Raw genomic sequence first — 8,479 nt, forward strand, 5'->3', positions numbered from 1 at the left:
CCGCCTCAGCTCCCCGTTGCCTTGTCGTGACCCCGCCGCCAGCCTCCGCGTCCCTCCGCCGCCAGGTCGCCCTATCTTTTCTCCCCAGCTCTTCTCTCTTTCCCTAACCCTAATCTCCCTCCTCTCTCCATGGACAGGAGCACGAGCTCCCTGCCGCACCGCCTCGGACGTCGCCGGCGCCCGTCCGCGCTGCCGTCGCCGTCCTCCGCGGCCGGATCTGGCCGGCCCCGTCCCTCCGGCGAGCTCCCCCATCTCCGACGGCCTCTCCCTCATCCCCGGCCGCCGCGCGAAGCTCCTCCGGCAACCTTCTGGTGAACCTCGGGGTCCGCGCCCGGAAACCCTGGATCTGCGAGGTTGCCCTGATTTTCCCAAAGTCCCTTAAATTTTGCATTATGTTACCCTGGTCATCATGCCATAACTTCATATGTGCTGGTCTGTTTTTTGTGCGTGTAATATATCAAAATGTTCATTGAGAGATGATCTTCATTTCATTACATTGTGCCATGCTTGTTTGAGTCAACCTTGGTGCCATTATCATTATTGCAAGAGTGCTATATGATGTTAACTGCTATCTGTTAACAGAACTTGTTGTTTTGTCATTTTCGTTGCATTTTGTGTGTGCATCCTATGAGCATGATGTCTACGAGTTTTAGGAGCATTTTCATGCCATATTTACAGTGGTGAAATCCATGTATTTTTGTGAGTCTTGTAGTGAGTGCATCAAGCTCGCGTAGTAGGGTACTTGTTGTTGCTGTTTTGCTTGGCTGGAACTGCTATATTATGATGCTATGTAAACTTGCTGCTACAAGTCATTCTATGCATAATTTGGAGATGTTCACTAAGGATGTTTTGTTATACATGTCATGCTCTATCAATCCATGCCCCTGGTTGCAATTATGGTCTGTTGTAGCTTGTTGTTATCATGCTCCAAATTTGCTAAATAATGTTGTTGTCAGCCTGTTAACATTAAGTTCAGTTTTTCCATGTGTTTTGATAGTGATCCATTCACCCTATGAACTTTCTATTGCCATGCTTAGCTTCATAAATATGTCATATTACTGTTGGTCACCTTTTTATGCCATGTATTGCTCTGTGGTGAGTTGTACAAGCTCACCAACATGCCTACTTATCGTTATTCCTGCCATGTGATGTTATTCTGAATCTGTCATATCATTTGCCATGTTTACATGGATGCTACCATCTTTTCTGTTGATCTTTGGAATAGCATCCCATGACTTTGTTTGCCATGATAAGTTCCTGTAGCATCTTGTTTGATAGCTCTAAACATTGCAACCAGATGTTATTCCTGTCATGTCCAGTGATTTCTGTTAAGTCTGTGAAACTGTTGTTATTTGCAATCTTGCCATGTCTTTTTGAGAATGTTCTAATGATTTCTGGAGATAGCTCAGTGTTCATGTTTTGTTAAGCTTCATTTGTACATCACGTCCATGCCTTTTGTCTTCATGTTGTGGTGTTGTAGAATATAGTTTTGATGCTTGCTAGATGCCTAGCTGCTGTTTTGGGCAGATTGTTGTTATATCTTGTTTGGAGTGTATGTGTTGCACTGTTGCTCCGTTTTGAGGGTGCTCTATATGAAACTTGCTTAGATTTGCATGTAGTTTCATATTATCATGTTGCATCCATGTTTTGAGGGTGTTAGATTGATGTTTGAGTGCAGTTTGTATCAATGCCATGGTTAACTTGTTTTGCTCATATCTTCTAGGCCGTAGCTCCGAAATAAATGAACTTTATATGTAACTTGACTAGAATTTCGTGTAGATCACCTCAGTACATCTTAACTTGCTGTTTAACAACTTGAACATAAAGTTTATTCATATCTAGAACAATTTCGAAATTTGCTTATGAGGACTTACCGGAATTGTTATATGTTGTTTCCGGCCTCATTTAAACTTGCTTTGATGTGTTGTTCTTGTTTGCATCATCTCTTTCCATGAGTAGCCTCATCTAGCCTTTGTCATGAATTATGATTGGTTGTGCATCATGTCATGTTTATGTGTTGTGTGTTTCCATGTTGTTTGCTTCTTTTCGGTTATGCTTCTTCTCGATAGTTCATGTTTCGTTGCGATCGTGAGGATTCGTTCGACTACGCTTGGGTCATCTTCATCCGTCCGTCTTCTTCATGGACTCGTTCTTCTTCCTAGTGGGATTCAAGCAAGATGAACGTTACCCTGGATCTCACTACTATCATTGCTATGCTAGCTACTTCATTCTATCGCTATGATGCGCTACCTACCACTTGTTCTTCAAGCCTCCCAATTTGCCATGTCAGCCTCTAACCTTTGTTCGCCCTTCCTAGCAAACCGTTGTTTGGCTATGTTACCGCTTTTGCTCAGCCCCTCTTATAGCGTTGTTAGTTGCAGGTGAAGTTGAAGATTGCTCCATGACGGACACGACTATGTTGGGATATCACAATATCTCTTATTTAATTAATGCATCTATATACTTGGTAAAGGGTGGAAGGCTCGGCCTTATGCTTGGTGTTTTGTTCCACTCTTGCCGCCCTAGTTTCCGTCATACCGGTGTTATGTTCCTTGATTTTGCGTTCCTTACGTGGTTAGGTGATTTATGGGACCCCCTTGACAGCTCGCTTTGAATAAAACTCCTCCATCAAGGCCCAACCTTGGTTTTACCATTTGCCTACCTAATCCTTTTTCCCTTGGGTTTTCGGAGCCCTAGGGTCATCTTTATTTTAACCCCCCCCCCCCGGGCCAGTGCTCCTTCGAGTGTTGGTCCAAACCGAGTAGACTGCGGGGCCACCTCGGGGAAACTTCAGGGCTGGTTTTACTCGTAGGATGTCTCATCCGGTGTGCCCTGAGAACGAGATATGTGCAGCTCCTATCGGGATTTGTCAGCACATCGGGGGGCTTTGCTGGTCTTGTTTTACCATCATCGAAATATCTTGTAACCGGGATTCCGAGTCTGATCGGGTCTTCCTGGGAGAAGGAATATCCTTCATTGACCGGGAGAGCTTGTGATGGGCTAATTTGGGACACCCCTGCAGGGTTTAAACTTTCGAAAGCCGTGCCCGCGGTTATGTGGCAGATGGGAATTTGTTAATGTCCGGTTGTAGATAACTTGACACCAGATCCGAATTAAAACGCATCAACCGCGTGTGTAGCCATGATGGTCTCTTTGCGGCGGAGTCCGGGAAGAGAACACGGTTTTGGGTTATGTGTGACGTAAGTAGGAGTTCAGGATCACTTCTTGATCATGGCTAGCTTCATGACCGTTCCGTTTTCTTCTCTTCTCGCTCTTATTTGCGTAAGTTAGCCACCATATATTCTTAGGCGCTACTGCAACCTCACCACTTATCCTTTCCTTACCCTTTAAGATTTGCTAGTCTTGATACCCATGGTAATGGGATTGCTGAGTCCTCCTGGCTCACAGATTACTACAACAATAGTTGCAGGTACAAGTTTTGCGATGATCATGACGTGAGAGCGATGTTTACTTGTTTTGGAGTTCTTCTTCTGCTTCTTCTTCGATCAGGGTATAGGCTCTAGGTCGGTAGCCTGGGCTAGTAGGGTGGATGTCGTTTGAGTTTCTGTTTGTGTTTCATCCGTAGGCGGATGTTGCTCTTATATATGGTCATGTTGTATTCGTGTGGCATTGTATGCCTCTTGTATGTATCCCCAACTATTATGTACTGGTACCATGTAATGATATCCACCTTGCAAAAGCGTCTCCAATATGCGCTTCTATCCTTAGTGGGACCTTCGAGTTCCTTTAGGATAGGGTCGCATATTGGGCGTGACACCTATGGTGCTCTCCGTGTCGCGCAAGCGTGAGGGATTCCCGCTGTAGGGTTTGAAATATGTTTATGATTTACTTATGGTGGGTGGCGTGAGTGAAGAGAAGCACATACCCGAGCGAGTAGGTTGTTTGTGTATGGGATAAAGGGGACTTGATACTTTAATGCTATGGTTGGGTTTTACCTTAATGATCTTTAGTAGTTGTGGATGCTTGCTAGAGTTCCAATCATAAGTGCATATGATCCAAGAAGAGAAAGTATGTTAGCTTATGCCTCTCCCTCAAATAGAATTGCAATAATGATTTCCGGTCTAGTTATCGATTGCCTAGGGACAAATAACTTTCTCGTGACAAAAATCTCTCTACTAAAACTAACTTAGTTGTGTCTTAATCTAAATAGCCCCTACTTTTTATTTATGAGTTCTTTATTATCTTGCAAGTCTATCCAACAACACCTACAAAGTCCTTCTAGTTTCATACTTGTTCTAGGTAAAGTGAATGTCAAGAGTGCTAGAGTTGTATCGGTGGTCGATAGAACTTGAGGGAATATTTGTTCTACCTTTAGCTCCTCGTTGGGTTCAACACTCTTACTTATCGAAAGACGCTACAATTGATCCCGTATACTTGCGGGTTATCATCGCTTTGAAGTCCTTGCGGCTCCTTTGGTACGTGGCTTCAGGTGTCACGCCCAATATGCGACCCTATCCAAAAGGAACTCGAAGGTCCCACCAAGGATAGATCCGCATATTGAGATGCTTTTGCAAGGTGGATATCATTACATCAACATTACATAATAGATGGGGATACATATAGAAGGCAATAATGCCACATGAATACAACATCACAATACATAAGAGCATCATTCGACTACGGATGAAACACAAACAGAAACTCAAACGACATCCACCCTGCTATCCCAGGCTGCCGACCTGGAACCTATCCCCTGATCAAAGAAGAAGCAGAAGAAGAACTCCAAGACAAGCAAACATCGCTCTCGCATCATGATCATCGCTTAACCTGTACCTGCAACTGTTGTTGTGGTAATCTGTGAGCCACGAGGACTCAGCAATCCCATTACCATGGGTATCAAGACTAGCAAAGCTTAAAGGGAAAGGAAGGGGGTAAAGTGGTGAGGTTGCAGCAGCGACTAAGCATATATGGTGGCTAACATACGCAAATAAGAGCGAGAAGAGAGCAAGCGGAACGGTCATGAAGCTAGCAATGATCAAGAAGTGATCCTGAACTCCTACTAACGTCAAACATAACCCAGAAACCGTGTTCACTTCCTGGACTCCGCCGAGAAGAGACCATCACGGCTACACACACGGTTGATGCGTTTTAATTCGGATCTGGTGTCAAGTTATCTACAACCGGACATTAACAAATTCCCATCTTCCTATAACCACAGGCACGGCTTTCGAAAGATTATACCCTGCAGGGGTGTCCCAACTTAGCCCATGATAAGCTCTCGCGATCAACGAAGGATATACCTTCTCCCAGGAAGACCCGATCAGACTCGGAATCCCGGTTTACAAGACATTTCGACAATGGTAAAACAAGACCAGCAAAGCCTCCCACTGTGCCAACAAATCCCGATAGGAGCTGCACATATCTCGTGCTCAAGGCACACCGGATGAGCCAGACGTCGGGTTGGCATAGACCCTGATTGCCCAGGGGGCACCGGACATCGCTCGGTTTGGACCAACACTTAGACAAGCACTGGCCCGGGGGGGCTAAAATAAAGATGACCCTTGGGTTGGCCGACCCAAGGGAAAGGTATAGGTGGTGGTGAGGCAAATGGTAAAACCAAGGTTGGGCCTTGCTGGAGGAGTTTTATTCAAAGCGAACTGTCAAGGGGGTCCCATAAATCACCCGACCGCGTAAGGAACGCAAAATCCGGGAACATAACACCAGTATGACGGAAACTAGGGCGGCAAGAGGGGAACAAAACACTAGTCAAAAGGCCAAGCCTTCCACCCTTTACCAAATATATAGATGCATTAATAATATAAGAGATATTGTGATATCCCAACCAAAATCATGTCCACCATGGAGAAATCTTCAACTTCACCTGCAACTAGCAACGCTATAAGAGGGGTTGAGAAAAGCAGTAACATAGCCAAACAACGATTTGCATAGGAAAGGTATCAAAGGTTAGAGGTTCATGGCAATATGGGAGGCTTGATAAACAGGTGATAGGTAGCGCAGCAAAGCGATAGAACGAAGCAACTAGCATAGCAATGATAGTAGTGAGATCCAGGGTAGCGGTCATCTTGCCTGAAATCCAGCAAGGAAGAAGAACGAGTCCATGAAGAAGACGAACGGATGAAGCCGAACCAAGCGTAGACGAACGAATCCTCACGATCGCAACGAAACGGGAACTATCGAGAAGAAACACACAACATAGTAAACACACCACACATGAACAAGGCATGATGCACAACAAGCATGATGCATGACAATGCTACATGAAGCTACTCATGGCAAGAAATGATGTAAACAAGAGCAACACACCAAGGCAAGTTTAAATGAGGCCGGGAACAACATATAACAATTCCGGTAAGTCCTCATATGCATATTTCGAAATTGGTCCAGATCTGAATCAACCTTATGTTCAAGTTGTTAAACAACAAGTTAAGACGCACAAAGATGATCTACACGAAATTCTAGTCAAGTTACATATAAAGTTCATTTAGTTCGGAGCTATGGCCTAGAAGATATGAGCAAAACAAGTTAAACATGGCATTGATGCAAAATGCGTACAAACACCAAGCAAACACCTCAAAACATGGATGCAACATGATAATATGAAACTAGATGCAAAAACAAGCAAGTTTCATATAGAGCACATTCAAAACGGAGCAACGGTTCAACACACACACACACTATACAAGTTTAAAGGACAAGCTGTCCAAAACAGCAACTAGGTATATTGCAAGCACCAAAACAACATGCTACAACATCTCAACATAATAACAAAAGGCATGGACGTGATGTACAGGTAAAGCATAACAAAATATGAACAATGAGCTATCTCCAGAAATCACTAGAACATGCTCAAACACACATGGTAAGATTGCAAGTAATAACAATTCAGACTTTGCAGAAAATAACATCAGGTTGCAATGTTTAGAGCTATCAAACAACATGTTACAGGAACTTATCATGGCAAACAAAGGCATGGCATGAATCTACTAATTGCATAGATCAAAAGTCCCTTACTGACCATAAGCCAAAAAGGATCAGAAAATAGGATGACCCCCACATAAACATGGCAAGTTATATTACAGATTCATACATGGCAGGAACATAATAATGAAGGCATGTTGGTGAGCTTGTGCAACTCACTACAGAGCAATAAATGGCATGGCAAGGCAACCAACAGTAAGAAGGCATATTTTTGAAGTTAAGCATGGCAAGAGCAAGTCCATAGGATGCATGGATCACTAGGAAAACACATGGTAACAAGTGAACTTAATGTTAACAGGCCGACAGCAACATTATGAAGCAAGTTTGGAGCAAGATATGAACAATCTACAGCAAGCTATAAATGCAACTAGGGGCGTGGATGGATAGAGGATGACATGTAGATCAAAACATGTTTATAGAACATCTCCAGATTATGCAGAGAATGATTAGTAGCAACATGTTTCTATAGCATCGCGAAATAACAGATTCAGCCTAGCAAAACAGCAACATCAAGTACACTACTTAACAAGCTTGAATCACTCACCACAAGTCATTGCATAACAATATAAGCATAGCATCATCAAGAAGACATGTTTGTGAAACAAACCAAGTCAAGAACAAGTCCATAGCATGCAAGGATCAACAATAGAAACCTTGGCAAAATTGAATAACATGTAAACAATCTGCCAGGAAACATTTTGAAGCAAACGTAGAGCACGAAAATGACATGCTAGACTACTCCATAATTGCAACCAAGGACATGAATGGATAGACAATAACCATATGTTCAAAACACCCTTACTGAAGTATCTCAAAATATGCATGGATCACTCTGTAGCATCATGTTTACATGGCATCAAAATAACAACAGAACAGGGACTAAAATCAGCAACATCACGATGCCTAGTTTGCATGCTTGTGCTAGTCACCACATTGATCACAAATATACATGGTAAGCACCTCTTTAAATAATACATGGCATATTTCAAAACACATGTAGACATCAACCTCATTGGATGCATACATCAATCATGGCAAAAATGACAAAAGAGCTCGTTCTAATAACAGATAGCAGATAACATCATGAAGCACTCTTACAACGATGATTCAGGCATCAAGATGACCTCAAATTAATATGATGCAATGGAATGAAATGATGTACTCGTTGTGGCGAACAATCTGACATATCGCACGCATGAAACGGAGCTACGGATGCAGAGATACGGCATGATGAACATGGCATGATTATTACAAAAAATCTGGGACTTAGCAGATTTCTCACCACGGGAGAAAGTCAACGGGCACGGGAACCGAGGCTCGCCGGAGTGGCGTTGCCGGAGATGTGGCTGGGGAAGACGAGGGAGGGCCGGAGATGGCGGATTCGGGCCGGATCTCGCCGGATCCGACCGGATCCCGGCGAGGGGAGGCGGAGGAGGCGACGAGGCGGCGCCACTCGGCCACGGCGGCGCGCGACCAGGGGAGGCGGAGGCGGCGCGACGTCGGCTGGCTGCGGCGGAGG

The sequence above is a fragment of the Triticum aestivum genome, chromosome 2B (genome assembly GCF_018294505.1).
Source record: "Triticum aestivum cultivar Chinese Spring chromosome 2B, IWGSC CS RefSeq v2.1, whole genome shotgun sequence".
In the NCBI taxonomy this organism is placed as follows: Eukaryota; Viridiplantae; Streptophyta; class Magnoliopsida; order Poales; family Poaceae; genus Triticum; species Triticum aestivum.